We start from the raw sequence: 18,794 nt of genomic DNA on the forward strand, positions 1-18,794 counted from the left end.
CAGTTGACCAGACAGCCCAGTCTACTAGACAAGATCCAAGCCAGTGAGAGAGAGAGACCCTGTATCTCAAGGGATAGGTACACAACACCTGAGGAATGTCATGTGAGACTGTCCTCCGGGCTCCCCATGTATGTGCATGTATGTGCATGCATGCACACACACCTGCACATACTTCTGTAGGCATGAACACCTGTGTACATGCAAAAGATTAACTCAGACCTACAGGGAATGTTTGTGGATCGAACTCTCCCAAACCATCCCTTGATGTGATGTAAACCTTAAACATCACCCCTATCCCCTGCAAAACTTGGTCCCTACCTATGACATGATTGGTTGGTGGTGGAAACCTTAGGAGGTGGCTCCTAGCAGGAGGAAGTTAGGTTTTGGGGGGAGGGATGCTTTTGAAGAAGATACTGTAATTCTCATGTACCCACTTTCTCTTCTCTCTCTCTCTCTCTCTCTCTCTCTCTCTCTCTCTCTCTCTTCCCTCCTCTCGTGTGTGTGTGTGTGTGTGTGGTCTGTGTTTTTTCTTTCTCTACATGTCTTTTTCTTTCTCCCTCTCTGTCTGACGTCTCTCCTCTCTCTCTCTCTCTCTCTCTCTCTCTCTCTCTCTCTCTCTCTCTGCCCCTTTCTCTCTTATTCCTCAATCCTACCTGCAGGCACCACAAGGGAGGCGGCTAGACTCCACCAAACCCTCCCTATCACAACATTTGAGGTGGGCTCATTCAAAAGACTGAGTCTAACTGGCCATAGATGGGGTGCTCTGAAGCCATGAGCTGGAGTAAGTCGCCCCCTTTAAGATGTCCACCTCAAGTATTTTGTCACAACCATGAAGAGCTGACTGACACATCTCTCTGCCTTGACGAATGCCACAGAGGCAGCCCTGTCAGACTCCCTGCCAGGTGACCTAGAGGGAAATTTGGGGCACGGCTGATGTGTTCTGCCCTCCACGTGGAGAATTCACACAGGGCATTTTTCTCTGTCTCCAGAATCCAAAACAACTGTGACTCTTGCAACCTGGAGTTCCCAGGGGGGGGGGGGGGGGTGGGGGGTTCACACTTATGTTACAGATCCTACAAGGCTGGATGGCTAATTAGGACTTTGTGCTTGTGTAAAGTTGGAATGTTGGAGGTCCAGAGTCCAATTATTTCGGGCTATCTTCAGCCCCCCTTGAATATTCTTTCAACCACCAGCTAAGTCTTTGGAAAGCATTCTCTTAGTGGACCCTTAGCTTCCACCAACCCATAGGCTAAGAATATCATCAGATGTGCCAGCTTGGTGGCTCAGCCAGTAGAGGCCATGGTCACAAAAGCCTGGTGACCAGTGTCTGATCCGCACTGCCCCCGAGTAAAGGTGGAAGGAGAGAATCAATTCCACAGAGTTATCCTCTGACCTCCACATGTATGCCATGACTCATAGACACACATGAACACACACACAGTGACAATAATAATAATAATAATAATAAGAAGAAGAAGAAGAAGAAGAAGAAGAAGAAGAAGAAGAAGAAGAAGAAGAAATTTTAAAGAACATCAACAGATAACATCTGAGGTTTTATCAGAGACTTCCCAGTTTTGCTGCCACTTTCCTAACTGATTGATACTCCCACAAATATCTTTAGAAAATGCCTTGATTTATAACTTTCTTTTGTCCTGTGATGATAGAAACCCATGTAACCGTTCCACAGTGGAGCATGTTATTCAGGGCAAGTAGACTCCACATGCGCAAGCCTAGTCACTCAGTTTGCCTCAGATTAAACTCTTACTCATTTGGAGGGGAGAGCTGTGTTCTGCAGTGATCCTGAGCTGGGGATTTTACTTCCTAAATGGTGAATCTGCAGGAGGAGCTCCCTCATTCTCTACGCTGGCAGAAAGAGAAAGGCCCCGGTTATGCCAGAGTCTACTTCCAACCAACACCATTCCTGGCTTCCCTGATCTTTGTTTTCTCTTCGCTTATTGTCTCTGTCCACCTATTTACATAATCATTTAATTGTGCCTCCCAATTCATTATGCATCTCTGTGAGCCGCCTCCATTCTGGAACAAAGCAAAGATACCTAAGAGGAGCCCAAATCCCGTTATCTTGAAGTACACCGCAGCTGTATTGAGTTAGCCCTTCTGGGGTCCTCTCTAGCAATCACCGCCTATGACAGCAGCAATTCCACTCTCATTAAGAACTAGGAAATCTGCCGGAGAGATGGTCCTGATGAAACTAACAAATTCCACTTTGTTAAGCCTTCATGTAATCTTGTTAGCCTCTGGGTTCATAGCACAGCACTCCCAAGGGGCACAAGAAAGAAATGAAGCCATCATTGTGTCTGGACCAATCCTTTGTTACTCTTCCTGCGGTACCTGTGGGCGCTCCTCCGGTTCAAGGGTAGTGAAGGAAAACCTCAGTATGTTGGCCAAGGTCACTGGAGCTTTTGATGTCTTAAGCTCCCATTGGTACAACTGCATTTTCCTCTAACTTGGGGACTAAGAGGGAGAGAGGAATTGAGGAAGTTGCAGAAACACAGGTTCTCAGAGTTAGATGCTGTGGTACACCTGTAATCCTGGCAGCCGGGAGGCTAGGGTCAGAGAATCCAGTTCAACCGGGATTACATACACTTCAAGATTGTGATGGTTGGTATTGGCTGTCACTTTGACAGGATCCAGGAGACACATCAGGACATGACTGTAAAGGACTTTCTAGATTGGATTAATTGAGGTTGGAAGATCCACCTTAAATGTAGATGGCTCCAAGGCCGGGGTCTTGGACAGAATTCAAGGGAGAAAGCAAGTTAAATACCAGCATCCATCACTCTCTCTGCCTCCTGACCTCAGATGCTTGACACTATGTCTTGCCTGAGGACTGTATCACTTCAACTGTGAGCCAGAGTAAACCTTTCCTCCCTTAAGTCAGGAGTGTTGACACTGCAGCTAATAAAAAGTAACTAATAGAGACACTGTCTCAAACAAACAAACAACAGCATTAAAAAGATGTGTTTCTGCCTCCCTCACAGATGGCAGACTGTGATCCCTCTGATGACCCCACGGTGCAAGCAAGAGGAGCATAATATGTCCAGGTAAGCAAGTGCTCAGCCAATGGCTCCACTCTCCGGCTCTTCTTGGGATACACAATGCACTCTGAAGTCGAGATGTGAACAAACCAAAGGGCTGGGGTGTGGCTCAGTAGTAGACCCCTTGCCTAGGATGGGCACGGTTCTGAGGTTTTTATATCCAGCACTGTAAATAAACAAAGGAATAAACCAAATAGGCTAGTGGAGAGACGATCCCAGAGGGCACTATAAAGTTAGAGTTAGGCTGGAGAAATGGCTCAGTTGGTAAAATGCTTGCCTCGAAAGCACAAAGACCTGAATTCAACTCACAGAACCAATGTATAAAAAGCCAGGCATTGCTAAGGGATTGTCCTTTGCTACAGTGTGAATATGTATTTCTCTCATTGGTTGATAATGAAGCTGTTTTGGCCTAGGGCAAGACAGGATAAGGTTAGGTGGAAGAATCAAACTAGGACTCAGAGGAAGAGGGGCGGGGTCAAGAGAGACACCACGAGCAGCCCAAGAAGCAAGATGCTGGACCACCTGTAAGCCACGGACCATGTGGTAATAAATAGGTAAATAGGAATAGGTTGATTTAAATATAAAAGCTAGTTAATAATGATCCTGAGCCATTGGCCAAACATTTATAATTAATAGAAGCCTCTGTGTGATCATTTGGGAAGCGGCTGCTGGTTATTTGGGAATTGCTGGTGGGACAGAGACTCCCCTCTTACATTACAAGGCATGGCAGCAGAAACTGAAAAATCCCAGCACTGGAGAGGTAGAGTCTGCTGGTAGGGGCTCACTGGACAGCCAGCTTAGCCAAATTGGCAGCTGAGTGCTAGGCCAGTGAGAGAACACGTCTCAAAACACAAGGGGGAGAGGGAGGCTGGAGAGCTGATGGTCTCAGCGGGCGATAAGGACTCAGGACCAGTAAATCAACACTGACCCTGGCTGCTGCTGACTCAAAAGCACAGGTGAGGAGGGAGGAGCCAGGGTCCAGAAAACAACCTAGAGCCTAATTTAACATGGACACTTGGGATTGGGGATGTAGCTGAGTAAGTTCAGTACTCACTTAGCCCTGGGTTCAGTTCCCAACAACATAAACTGGGCATGGTAGAGCATATCTGCAGTCTGGGTACTTGAGAGGAGGAAAAAAATATATATATATCAGGAGTTCAATATACACAATGAGCTGAGCGTAGTAGTCATTTCAACCCTCTGGAGCGTGAGGCAGGAGGATCAGAAGCTTGAACCTGACCTGGGACACATAACACATTGCAGCATAACCTGCAATAGTAAGTCTGGGGCAAGATAGAAAGACTTTAAAAAATGCAGGGCACATGGAAGAGAAAGCAGCCCAGTCACCCTAGAGGGTCTTGTCTGTCTTTCTTGCTATGAGTCAAGAAACTTCCACACAACAGATAAAGTCAAAACTGCCTGCAGAGATAACGTGTGTTTTCCCATCACAATATAGAACATCTCAAATAGGATGTTCCAGACAGCAAGTGAGAGCTGGGGAGACGCTCAGTGGTTCAGAGTGACTGTTGATCCTGCAGAGGGTCCAAGTGTGATTCCCAGCACCTATGTCAGTCAGCTTACAACTCCCTGCAACTCCAGCTCCGGGGACACAACACCCTTCTCTTTCAGGCATGGCACCCATGTAGCACACACCCACAACAGAGCCCCCCGTGAACTGTACTTGCTTACAGCCAGAGTGCTTTTGGCCCTGAGTATTAACATTCCCTCATCCCCAAAGCTCAGAGTGAAAAACCACCAGATAACTTTATTTTATTTTTGGCGGGGGTGGGGGTGGGGTGGGGGGGTGGGGAGGTGGGGGGTGGGGGGGTGGTTCAAGACAGGGTTTCTCTGTGTAGTTTTGGTGCCTGTCCTGGATCTCACTCTGTAGACCAGGCTGGCCTCAAACTCACAGAGATCCACCTGGCTCTGCCTCCCGAGTGCTGGAATTAAAGGCGTGCGCCAACACCGCCGCCACCACCCGGCTTGACAACTTTACTTACAACAACAAATGACTTGAGGTAAAAGAAAAATAAGGAAACTAGCTCACAAAATGTAAATTTAAATTTCAAACTTTGATTCATCTTTAAGCATCTCTGTAACTTACAGCCATGTAACCTAGACAAACCACAGAATCAGGAGCAGTGATGTACTCATCGGGTAGAGACAGACTGTCACCAAGTCTGAGGACTTGAGTTCAATCCCCAGGACACACATAATGGAAGGCAAGAGCGGACTCCCAAAAGTTGTCTCCTGACCTCTAAGTGAACGTGTGTGTGCGTGTGTGCATGCACACGCACGTGCACACATGCACGTGCACACGCTCACACACACACAACATACTGTAAAGAAGAGATATGTGAATCACCACATTTATTGTGCTTTATTCACTACAGTAAAGAATTATAATCAACCTAATTGTCCATCAACAGATGAGTGGATGATGACCATATATGAATGCTATTCAGATCTAAAGAAAAATGAAATCATAAAATATGCAGGAAAACAGATGGACTTAGAATATTAAGGGAGATCCCATAAACTCAGAAAGAAAGAAATGCATGTTCTCCCGCATATGAAGAACCTCGATCATCAACATACACATATGTGCAAACAAGTGTGCATGGGGTACAGTCTAATATGTAGAAAGGGAACACGAAAGGCTAAGGATTAGAGAAGGAGGGAGAACTGAAGGCAGGTAGGTAACAGACACGAGTTATAAAAGATGACAGCAAGCTAATGGATTTTCCCGTTCTGCTTCTGTCATGGATTTTTTGTTTGTTTGTTTGGGTAGTGGATAAATGCATAAAAATGGATTCGATCGTGAGAGTGTAAAATCCATTGTGAAGCCCTGCAGCTTCAGAATGGCTGTGCTAACTGTATAGAAACGTATTGAGATGTAATGACTTTGGCTCTAGTTCACTTTGGTGAGTGATGATTACTTGCAAGGTTTTTTTTAAAATAATAAAGTTTATTTAAAAAAAAAAAACTTAAAGAAGAAAAAAACCATAGAATCCTATACACTGCCATTGTAAATACAACAAAGCATGACTCTTCCTCTTGAGAGGACTGACCATGTCTTGGATCATCCATCTCTCTCTCTCTCTCTCTCTCTCTCTCTCTCTCTCTCTCTCTCTCTCTCCTCCCCTTTCCTAAGTGTCTGTCCCTCTCCCTCTCTTCTTCTCTTTCTGCCAACACTTAAATTTGAAGAATGTACCAAGCCCTAGCTCTGCTTATCAAACTCAATAACTTTGCTTCCATCTAAAGGAACTCTGGAGGCATGTTCCTGGTACCAGTGCTGGGCTATGTGTCCCTGATGGAACCCCGCTCTCAAAAAAATTGGTTTGGGGGGTGGTTGGTGGCATGGCTCATCAGGCCAAGACATTGCCACCAAGCCTGGCAACCTAAGTTCAGTCTCTTGGATCTACACAGTGGCAGAAGAAAACATGCTGTACAAGTTGTCTTCTGACTCCATGTGTGTGTGCCACAGTGTGTGCACTCACACTCACCCCTCCTCACACACATAAATGACCGCCATCAACACTTTTAATTGGAAAAGACAGGGTCCCCTCCACCCTGCTCTCCTATGGATCTTCTTACTCTGCAGTAGGAAGCCCAGCACCCAGCTTCCCTTTGAGTGCACCAGCCGGGAAAATGCTCTCACCTCATCTCTAGGAAACTCAGACCATCTTCCTAACAATGGACCAATCGGGAGCCAGCCCTGGCTGAGGTGAGGAAAACCTGGCTCTTTCTTTAGGTTCTGAAAAGGTGAAGATGGGAGCATCCGGGGAGATGGGAGAAGAGAGTGTGGCTGAAGCTGATCTGTGGAGCCTATCCTAAGCTCCAAGGATGGGTACCAGGATAGATTTGAGAGAGTGGGTGACCACATCCCAGAGTATATAAGCTTTGGTGGGGGGCATGGAGGACCTCATCTATCCAAGGCCTCAGTGATATAGCCAGGCTGGTTTCTTTCTCAGGGGATCAAAATGCACAGGGTTCAAGCCCTGGGGAGGGGAAACAGCTCCAGGGAACTGGCTGGGCTCCTTGTGAATGTGAGAATGTGTTGTCCCATTTGGAGCTCTCTGGAGAGTTCCGAGGGCCAAGTCTCTCGGCCTTGCTTTGACAAGAATCACTTTTCATCTTCCTTGGCTCTGGGAGCCAGCCAAAGCATGTGGGTGAAAAAAAAAAAGCAGTTAATAACTATGCACATTTTATAATAAATTTTAACAATTTAAGAGTACAGTACAGCTTTATTCTCGTTTTGATTTCACCACACTAATTCAGCGCATAATAACCTGCCAGGGACACAGAGCTCACTTGACGTATGCTCTGAGCACCAAGATCCTGGAAAGAGCTGCAGAGGGACTTCAGGTTGCACACCCAGTACAGCAGAGGACTCCCCCTTTTTTCTTTAGGAGAAATAAGGGGTGTAGTGTTGAGTTGCAGGGAGGAGATGCAAGCTTGGAGATGCGTAAGTCTCAGTGGCCATCTTCTGTGATGCTCTGTCCCCCGTGAGAGGGCTGGCAGAGGAGGGAGTGAAAACCACAGAGGGGCTGCTGTGTCTAAGAACAGCCCAGCTCTCCCAGTATCAGACTCAGGGATCACTGCATTCCCTGGATCTCTTGGGCACTGACTACAAAGTAGAGTGGCTCATTTTCCCCTGACAGCTGGCCACTGTAGATGTAAACGTCTTGTTAAATAAGAAACACAGAGCCAATTGCAGAGTTAAAAGCCAAGAGGTCAGAGCAATAGCTGAGAGCTGAAAACCTTACCCTTCACTGCTGTTCTGTCTTTCCTCTCCACACAAGACCTACTTCCTGTGTCCTGTCTTTTATATAGACTTTCTGTTCTGCCTTCTCATTGGTTGTAAACCCAGCCACATGACCTCCTCATCACTGCCTGTCTGTACAGACCTCCAGGTCTTCTATGGTTGCTATTGAGATTAAAGGCATGTGTCTGCCATGCTGGCTGTATCCTTGAACACACAGAGATCCGCCTAGCTCTGCCTCCCAAGTGCTGGGATTAAAGGCGTGCACCACCACCGCCTATATTCTGCTATGGCTTGCTCTGACCCCAAGGCAACTCTATTAATATACAAATAAAATCACATTTCAGTACAAATAAAATATCACCACAGGCCACCCCCACCTTTCAGACTTGAGCTGAGCCTCAAGGAAATGTTCACAGGGGCACAGATTTAAAAAATAAGTAAATAGGCCCTAGAGAGACAGCCCAATGGTTAAGAACACTCTCCCAACAGTGCCTGCACCAGGCCATTCACAATTGCCTGTAACTCCAGCTCCAGGAGATCTGGCGCCCTCTTCTGGTCACTGTGGGCAACTGTATACATGCGTGCATACACATACTCAGACACAGACACACATAGAGACACATCAATGAAAGTAGCATTAAATGTTTTTTTTAAGCGAAAGGAATGAATGTATCTTCCATCCTTTTCCTAGGGACTCAAGTCATCCATCTAGCGGCTTCAAAGCTTTGGGAAAATGACTTTGGGTTCTGCTGTCAGTGGAATATCCAAGGCTTTTCTCTAGAGCAGTGGTTCTCAACCTTCCTAATGCTGTGACCCTTTAATACAGTTCCTCATGTTGTGGTGATTTCCAACCACAAAACTACTTTTGCTGCTACTGTTATGACTTGTAATGTAAATATTTGATATGCAGGATATCTGATATGCAACCCCAAAGGGGGTCATAACACACAGGTTGAGAACCACTGCTAACTCTTGTTGGCATGAACTGTCAGCAGTGGTGAGGGAAGAGATAGCCCAGAATGGCCACCAGCAGCCTGAGATACTTTCTTATCTTTTAGGAACACTTCACTCAGGTAAAGTCAAATCCTTGGCTTTACCAGAGAAAAGAATTTCAGGGTTAGCTCAGCAAAAGGCAGACTTGGAATTTGTCAAAGGATGCTTATGTTTTAAGCAAAGAGTTTATTTCACAGGTTAGTTTATTGAGAGAGAGAGAGAGAGAGAGAGAGTGAGTTTGTGTGTCACAGTGGATGTGTTGAGGTCAGAGGATAACCTTAGGTGTCTGTCCCTATCATCTACCTTGTTTAAGATGGGGTCTCTTCTTGACCACTGTACAGCCTAACTCTGGCTGGCTGCCCCACAAGCTTCCAGGGAATCGCCTGTCTCTGCCTGGCCTCCACCTCACCAAGGAACACAGCCATCACAGATATGTATGCCATACCCTACTTTTACATTGTTTCTAGCTATTTGAACTGGGGTCTTCCTGTTCGCACAGAAAACACATCTTCCACTGAGCCATCTGCACAGGCCCCTAAAAGACATTTTCAATACAGATCTCAGGCATGTGGTTAATAGAAAGAGAGGTGCTTGGGCAGAAAGCAGGGTGCGCCTGAGAGCTTGGGGTGTGGGCTTCTCAGAGGAGAGTTGTAGTGTGTAAGTATCCCAGAAGTGACTACACACAGCATTCTGGAAGCTTTGGAAAGTCATTGTTTAACAGCTGGCCCCAACCCCACCATTTTCTCCACAATTTCCCTATCTTCACCTTCCCCTTTTAAAACCTTCTAGATCTCGCCAGGCAGCGGTGGTGCCCACCTTTAATCCCAGCACTCGGGAGGCAGAGGCAGGTGGGTCTCTGTGAGTTTGAGGCCAGCCTGGGTTACAGAGTGAATTCCAGGACAGGCTCCAAAGCTACACAGAGAAATTACCTTCTAGATCTTTGTCTCTGTCTCTCTGTCTCTCTCTGTCTCTCTGTCTCTCTCTCTCTCTCTCTCTCTCTCTCTCTCTGTGTGTGTGTGTGTGTGTGTGTGTGTGTGTGTGTGTGTGTGTATCAGATCTCTTGGGACAGAGTTTCAGATGATTGTGAGCTAGTCAATCACCAGCGCTGAGAGCCAAACTCAGGTCCTCTGCAAGAGCAGCTGAACCATCTCCCCAGCCCTCCATTCCTCTTTTTGATAATTCAGATAATAAAGTGGCTCCAAGGTGCCTGGGATGAGAGTGTCATCTGAACACAGCAAAAGCGGGAACAATCAGGGCCTCGCGCTGTCCACCTTGGTCTCTGAGGGTCACTCATTGGGATTGGCAAGTATGCCGAGTTGGCTGGCCAGGGGGCTGTAGGGATCCATCCGTCCCCTTCCAAATGCTGAGATTAAAAGCACACCACCATGCCTGGCTTTCTTAGGCAAGTGCTGGGACAGAACTTGTGACCTCTTTGCACAAGAAGGGTCAGAGCATGGCCTTCCATGTAAATGGGGTTTCCGGTGATATTCTGAGAAAATTGCTGGATTGTACTGGAAGGGGAGAAAGGCCTTAAGCTGTTATTAAAAGTATTGGATGTCTTGCTTCTCAACTGGGGAGAGTCCGCAAGCAGACTCTGAGTTAAGGGGCTTCTTTTCCCTCTCATGTCACCCCCAAATCCTCCCTGTATGTCTAGCGTGCCTCTCTACAGGATATGGAAATCCAGATCCATGGAAATAGTAGTATCTATTTCCATCACACATTGAAAAGAGCATAAGCAGATGTGTGCATAAAAATACAAAAATATAAACTAAGGATAAAAAGGCAGAATGACTTTCAGAGCCTGTCCAGGGACCAAGAGACTGCAGTGGGAATAACTGAGAGATTAGACAGTTTGGGAGGGTCCTCTTTGATTGACGGGCCCCGTTGCTTTGGCACTATGTGGCAGAAAAGAAAATGGCTTACAATGGGCAGGTATCAAAATAGAACATCCCATAATTCCTTTCAACGGCACACTCCCTCCCATGACCTAAAGACCTCTCCCTTTAAGGCTCTGCCTCTTAAAACCTCCACCGCTACCTCCTAATAGTCCCAAGCAGGCGACAAAGCCTTTAACATGTAAGACTTTGGCAAATGTTCTAGATCTAAGCGATGGCATGTCTTGAACAGGGAGACACAACTGCGCAGCTCCCCTGGTTAGCTCTTCCTTGTGTCCTTAACCTATAAATAGCTGTGGCCACGCGGAGTTCAGCCTCAGGTTTCCCTCTCTCTACCATCCATATCTTGATGATCTCCCAAGACCCTTTGTACTCTGAGGACACTCAAGGCTCGGGGGATGGCTCAGCAGGTAAAGTGCTTGCCGGGCAAGCATAAGGCCATAAGTTCTATCCCCAGCACATGCCTAAGAAAGCCAGGCATGGTGGTGCGCTTTTAATCTCAGCACTTGGAAGGGGACAGGTGGATCCCTCCAGCCCCCTGGCCAGCCAACTCAGCATACTTGCAAATCCCAGTGAGTGATCCTCAAAGAGCAAGGTGGATAGTGTGCAGATAAGACAGCCAGGGCTGCTCTCTGGACTTCACATGCATGTGCACACACATGAACACATACAAAAGGCTACCTTCAATCAAGATTTGACAGCTCTCAAGCCTGACCACTGTCCATTTCCCCCTGGGTGCCTCCACAGATGCCTTCAAGTAAAGATGCGAAAACCTCAATGTCCACTCTCCTCCGGGACCTGCTCTATCCACAGGGTCCCCATCTCAGGTCACACAAACTTGAGTCACTTCCCCACTCATCTTCTCTTCCACACTGATGTTCAATCCACCCACAAATCCCATACGAATCTAGATGCTTCCTGCCTAAAAAGAAAAAACAGCACTTCCCACACATCCTCAGTGACCCCTCAGCCAGCCATCTTCCATTCACCTGGTGGCCTGGTTTTATTTCTGTCACTGTAATAAAAGACCCTGGCAAAAGTCAACTTCAGGGTTTATTTGGATCACAAGTCCAGGTCCATCATTGAGGGGCTGTCAAGACAGGAATTCATGTAGCTAAGCACATAAAAGCCAGTCAAGAGCAGAAAAATGAATGCACCAATATTGCCTAGTTCTTCCGATACTCTGCTCAGTTTTTTCCTTTTCTCATGCGCTCATAACCTCCTGCCTAGGTAATGGTGCCGCCCACAGTGGGAGTGGGCCAATTAACAGTCAAGATAATCCCTCACAGACATGCCTATAGGCCAATGGATCTAAACAGTTCCTCAATTGAGGCTCTCTTCTAAAATAGCTTTAAGCTGCCTCAAATTGGCAGCTAAAATATCCCACACACCTGGATTATAAACTCAGACCTCAGCTATTCTTGTCTGTCTGCTTTCATCTTCGCCCTCCCCTGACCCCATCATATTTTCTCAACACAGAAGTGAAGAGGATTTGTTTCAGCTTTTGCTCGGAGTTCAGTGGTTGGAAGAATCCCTTTTCTGAGGAAACGTAAACAATATCCGCCCCCTCATCATAAGGTCCCAATGAAAAACCAAAGGACAATTCCACCACAGTTCACCCTGGGGAACCAATGAGTCTCCAGGACTTACTTGAGGAGTACCGGGTGCAGGGTGCACATGCTGCAGGACAAGAATGTGTGGAAGCTCAGAGGACAACTTGCAGGAGTCCGTTCTCTCCTCCCACCACGTGAGTGCCAGGGCTCTAACATAGGCTGCCAAGCTTGGTGGAAGTTCCTTTACCCAATAAGCCACCTCACCAGCCCCATAAATACTACTTCTAAAAAGAAAAATGAGGGGTGGTGGCACATGCCTTTAATCCCAGCACTTGGTAGGCAGAGGCAAGAAGATCTCTGTGAGTTCAAATCCAGCCTAGTCTACAGAATGTTCTAGAATATTATTTTTAAGGTGTGTTACTTTTGTTTCTGTTGCATTTGTTTGACTCTGTGAAGCCGTGTTGCTGTGCCTGTCAAGATACCTGATGGTCTAATAAAGAACTGAACAGCCAATAACAAGGCAAGAGAAAGGATAGGCAGGGCTGGCAGGCAGAGAGAATTAATAGAAGGGGAAATCTGGGAGGAAAAAAAATGAGGTGGAAGGAATGAGAGAAAAAGGAGGAAGACTTAAGGGGCCAGTCACCCAGATACACAGCCAGACACAGAGTAAGAAGGAAGGAAAAAGCATGCAAAAAGATAAAAGTCCCAAGGCCAAAGATAAATGGGGTAATTTAAAGTTAAGAAAAGCTGGCTAGAAACAAGCCAAGCTAAGGCCAGGCATTTATAGGTAAGAATAAGCCTCCATGTGTGATTTTATTTGGGAGCTGGGTAGTGGGCACCCCAAAAGAAAAATCAACCAACAACAGAGTGGATTCCAGGCCAGCCAGGGCTACATAAAGAAATCCTGTCTCAAAAAGAAGAAAAGGAGGAGGAAAAAGGAGAAGGAAGGAGGAGGAGGAGGAGGAAGAGGAAGAAGAAGAAGAAGAAACAGAAGAAGAAAGAAGAAACAGAAGAAGAAGAAGAAACAGAAGATGATGGATGAGTGGGGATATAGCTCAATTGGTGTCACACTTGTCTGATGTGCATGAAGCCTTGAGTTCCACCCTCCTGTAAAAATCTCTTCCTCGTAGAAGCACAAACAATATCCTAAGATTCCAAGTATGATTCCACCAAAGTTCACCCTGGAGAACCAGTGAGTTTATGGACTTTCTTATAGAACATGGGTGAGGGATTGTTGACAGAATGGCATGGGTGAGCCCCAGTGTGACTACAGTGGAAAGTCTACACCCAGCATGGATGATGGCTTCCCCCTATCTGCATAGATGGAGCCCCTCTCAATTAATTTTCCCCAGCCCATGTACTCTAGCACCTCCCAAGACCCCAGGCCACCTGCAACAGGGGCAGAGTTTCATATAATGAGCCTCCCCAACCTCTCTGCCTAAGAGGGAATGTCAGCTGTCAACAGGCTCCATTGTGGTGGATTCTTGCCAGCAGGCACAGGTGATCTCATGATGATGGCAGCTATTTCCCCCAGAGGATTGCATTTGATAACACCAGCACTCCATCCTATCTCACTCAACCTCAAAGCTATAGTTCTTAAGGAGCCTCCAAGAATCATTACCCAGTGACATAGATCATTTTGTCTTAGCTAGTTTTTGAGACAGGGTCTGTAGCCTTATTTGGCCTCAAACTGACTATATAGTCAAGGATGACCTTGAACTTCTGATCCTCCTGCCTCCCAAGTGCTGGGATAACAGATATGTACCATAATACCCAGTTTATGGAGTGCTGGGGATGGACCCCCACGCTTCTGCATGCGAGGCAAGAATTCTGTCAACTGAGCTATATTCCCAGCCCAGCACCCTCCACTGTAATCCTGAAACAACTACACACACACACACACACACACACACACACACACACACACACGAAGAGTTTCGGGGGGAGAGTAATTTTCTCCCTTAGAATAAAATCCTTCCCCTTACAGACATCTAAGATTCATTGTAATCTAGCCACATCTCCACATCTCCAGCCTTCCCTCTCCCCACATGGTTATAGATAACACAACCACCTGAAGTGATACCATCCCCTAGAGTGGTTCATTCACTTCTGGTCTGTGCATGGGCTACTTATAGGTCTAGAATGTTCTCTCAGTGCCAATTTGTAAACTGAAGTTTCTCTGTCCTACCCAGTCCCGCTCGGGCAGCAGCTGTTTTTATAAAACAATCACTCAGAGGTTTAATATTAACTGCAAACTCTTTGGTCTATGGCTCAGGCTTATTGCTAACTAGCTCTTTTATCTTAAACTAACCCATTTCTATTAATCTATGTATCACCACCTGTCTTGTGGCTTTACCTGTGTTCCATTATATCTCGCTCCCCCTCCCCCTCGGCAGTCCTCAGCATTACCTTGACTCCGCCTTCCTTCTCCTGGTATCATTCCTTGGATTTCCCACCTGGCTATAACCTGTCTTACCATAGGCCAGAAAAGCTTCTTTATCAACCAGTGGTAGCAACACATATTCACAGTGTACAGAAAGACCATCCCGCAGCATCAATTCTTTAGGAAGTCAATTTAGGGATCACTTAATTGAAGGAAGACTTCCCTGACCCCAAGTTACATAGATTCCATGGATTTCTTTCCAGGCTTCACTGGATCGGGACAACTTACAATCTCTTTTGTTGATTCCCAGTCATGGCAGGGGAAGGCATCTGTCACATGACTGTCCTGACTGATCAGAATGGCATAAAGGATACCCAGAGCCTACAGGCATCTGGAACAGGTCTTAGTACAGGAGATTTTTTTTTTTTTAAACTGCAATTCAAATTTCTCTTCCAATGGATATGCTTCCGTAAACATTTATTACTGGTGTGGGATTTTCTGTCTCTCTGACTCATCTGCATTCCCACAGTAAACTGAGTGGGAATTGGTGATGCTCAGTCATTAAAAACCACCTATGTTTGGTGGTTAAATGTCCACAGAACATCATGCATTTGTTCAATTAACTTTCATGGAGCAGAAATGCCTAGCACGGTCCTGCTCTGGCCTTTGGGAGAAAGGTAATAATAGAATAGCATCCAAGAGGTCATCTCTGCCTTCAGAAAAGTCATAGTCCAGCAGTCAGAGGAGGGGCCATTGGAGTTATCTAAATGGCTGGGTCCTTGTGTTAGTGTGTGCTTAATTGATGGCAGTTGAGATAAAAGGTCTTTCTTGGTACCTATGATATACTCAGACTTCAGCTCCATTATCTCATTCAATCCTGACAACTTTAACATATTACAGATCACAGGCCAGGCCCACACTGTCCTCACAGAGCTGAGATCCCAGTGAAAGTCTATCACTCCTCAAAGGTCAGGCCCTATCCATTGCACCACCCCAGTAATCTGAACGCCTATCCGGGTCATTTAGTAAATACTAAATTACTAGGTATGGTGGTGCTGATCTGTAATCTTAGCACATGGGAGGCTGAGGCAGGGGGCATACCATGAGTTTGAGATCAGCCTGAGTTACATAGTGATGCTCTGTTGCCATTATATATATTAAAACAAAACAAACAACAACAAAAACCAGGTCTGGGGATGTGAACTGGTAGAGTGCTTGTCTAGCATGCACAGACTCCGGGTTCAATTCCCGGCATTGCATGAGCCAGATGTGGCTATACACATCTGTAACCCTGGCACTGAAGAAACAAAGACAGAAAGAGCAGAAGTTCAAGGTCATTCTTAACCACATAGAGAGCTCAAGAACCTGAGTTGTATTCCCAGAACCCACATGAAAATGCCAGACATGGCGGTGTGTACCTGTAATCCTGGCACTGGGGACACAGAGACTGGATGATCCCAGAGATGCTGGCTGGCTGGTCTAGCCTAATTGATAAAGTCCAGGCCAGTGAGAGATCCTGTCTCAAAGGAGGTGGACAGAATTCCAGAGGTTGACCTCTGACCTCCATGCCTATGCCAACATACACATACGTGCACATACACACTAAGATTTAAAAAAAAAAAAAAAAAAAAAAAAGAAGGTTAAAGGACCAAAAGCCATAACAGCACAGTTGCCAGGTCTAAACAAACCCCACTGGAAGCTCTAGGCAACTTTAAGGCCAACAGACATCAGTAAATTGAAAACAACCATACACACCATTAACTTGCAAAGAACAATTGATGATAAGGTCCTCTGATTTACTTATTGTTCATGGGTGCCTGCCAGGACAAGGACACCATTTGTGAGATCCATTTCCCACCTCCCCCACCTCTTTTGTCAAACCTCAGAAAGCTGGAGGGGGGCTGTTGAAACTTGAACAATGGCACACAGAGCAGCAGGGGACCTCTGGCTTTGGGAAGGACAGATGAGGTACCTGTGTGGACCTTCTCAGGGACCTTCACCTCTGAACCCTCCTGCTGTGCACACTGAGGATACATCCTGATGACTGTGGCCAGGTGTCTTTGCAATCCCCAGGGAAGCTGTTGGCAGAGGAACTGTAAGCAGGGCCTTGGGCAAAACCACCGTACCTCCCTTCCTATAGACTGCGCTCCATCTTGCAGGATGAAGCCCTCTGCCACTGACTGGTGTTTCCGCAGAGAGGAACTCTCCCTGAGTTTTCTTTCAGGGGGATCTTCCAACTGCCACACAAATCCACCAGTAGCCACAGAGATCGGCAAATCCACCACATGCTACATTCCAAGGCTCTGAGCAATCTCTCCTAACCAGAGAGTTTCAGCGCTATAGAGAATTTTATTACTTTACTAATATGGATTGCAACGGACCTCTGGTGTGTGGGAGGCAGATGTACCGACTTCCACACTTGACTCAGAGGAAATGCCCATCCTTGACTGGGGGACCGGGAAGGATGGCACACACAAGAACTACTGTTCAAACAAACACTTTGAGCCCTCTGTTTGTGCCAACAATGGGGGGGAAGGGGTCCCTACTGACATAACTAGGTTACAGCTCACTTCCCTCCCAATGGCTTTGGAGTGATGCTCCTTACCCAGGAGTTTTAAAAAAAAAAAAAATTAGTGAGGGAAATCAGCAAAGGAGTTTTCCTTCCTGAATAGGTCTCCCTGGTGAGAAGTTGATATCCCATAGGAAGCCCTATGCCCTGGCCATGTGGACCCAGGGACCATCTGCTGGAAACTGGCTTTCAGGGTCACCTATGGAGGGATGTGAAGCTAGCTGGAAGGAGAACCTTCTCCTTGGGTCTGGGCTGAGAGGAGTTGTTCACCCCAGAAGGAGACTGTGGGGGTGGACGCAAATCAATGTAGAATTTGTAGATGGATGTGTGCTCTGGGCCCGTGTACAATTTACAAGATGCCAAGTGAAAAGAAAAGAAATTTCCTTTCTCCCTCGCTCTTCCGCTCTCTTTTGCTCCCCGCCAGGCTCCAGCAGATTCTTAAATCAAAACAACTCTTTAGAAGAGAGCCTGAGACTAGGCTAGAAGTGAGTTTCCTCAAAAGGCACGAGGAAAGGGGTGAAGGGTCTCTGGGAACAGACAGCAAGCATTTTGGGTTGTTTTTTTTTAAAAAAAAAAAAAAAACCTAGCAGCATTCAGAGTCTAGGGAGCGGGATGCCTGGGGGACAGGTGTTAAACATGGTGCACCTCTGGGACAATTTCAGGAGAAAAAGTTGTATGGCTTACACAGCCATCTTCGGTCTGAGTGGTGGCAGATCAGGGGTTTCTTTCAGAAAAGCAAACTGAATCAGGGTGACATCCTTTTTCATGCTCACCGGGGGTCAAGGGACCCAGCCAGGAGAAAATGCTTTTTGCACAAGCCAGAACCGAACTAAAGATGTTTCCCCCCAATTCTGCAGACTACCTGAGCAGCTAGGTGAAGCCAGGGCCAAAACAAACAAATGAGGAGCACCCTCCAAGGCGTCCTTCCCTTCCCTTCCCTTCCTTCCCTCCAAAGCCCAGGGAATCAAGACTTGATTTGTCTCAAGTAGATCCTGAGCTGAGGGATCAGAGAGGAAGAAGAGGGGAAGAGGAAAGCCAGAGGGGCCAGGCAACATCCATGCGGTTAGTGTCTCACTGATTCAGAGACACAGGAGACTGAGTGCCAGCGGTAAGGACCATACCTCCTGCTGATCTCGGGAGAAGTGCTCCAAGATCCATGGCTGTGGAGTTGGGGGAAGAGACGCTAAGCCATCTGAAGGAACAGAGCACTGCAGCTCCTCAGCCTGACGGGCCAGGGCGAGCTTTAATGAACAGGGTCTGATCCCTCTTCTTTTTTGGTAACTGAGCAGATTTAAAGGGCTAGAGACCCAATTTGAAGGGTGCTGCTGCTGCTGCTGCTGCTCCCGGCTGCTGCTGTAGCTGCTCCTGGCTGCTGCTCTCCGCTTTCTGCAGATTGCTAGTTCCAGCGAGGAGATGGAGCCAGGAGGACAGGACATGGGGCTGTTCATGCAGGGGGCTCTTGGGGTATGAGGCTGGCAACTGGACCACGGACCTAGGCACAGCCCGCACCAGTGAGTATCAATGTCCTGCCTTCTCTCCTCTATGGCCAGGGGGGAGGGCTGCTCTGGGGATGGGGA

The 18,794-nt window shown here is 46.9% G+C and overlaps 1 protein-coding gene across 2 annotated transcripts in view; it reads right to left on the reverse strand.

The window, feature by feature from the left end:
• Positions 1 to 18,515, reverse strand: part of Caln1 (calneuron 1) — a 449,719-nt gene extending 431,204 nt beyond the window's left edge. Inside the window, exon 1 of one of the 2 annotated variants that reach the window (XM_036171756.1) lies at positions 18,339 to 18,515. The gene's annotated coding sequence lies outside the window, so the exon portion shown is untranslated. The remainder of the gene's footprint in view (positions 1 to 18,338) is intronic. The other variant, XM_036171759.1, reaches the window with a different exon arrangement.
• Between the last annotated feature and the right edge of the window lie 279 nt (positions 18,516 to 18,794).

This window comes from Onychomys torridus, chromosome 22 (genome assembly GCF_903995425.1).
Source record: "Onychomys torridus chromosome 22, mOncTor1.1, whole genome shotgun sequence".
Taxonomy (NCBI): Eukaryota; Metazoa; Chordata; class Mammalia; order Rodentia; family Cricetidae; genus Onychomys; species Onychomys torridus.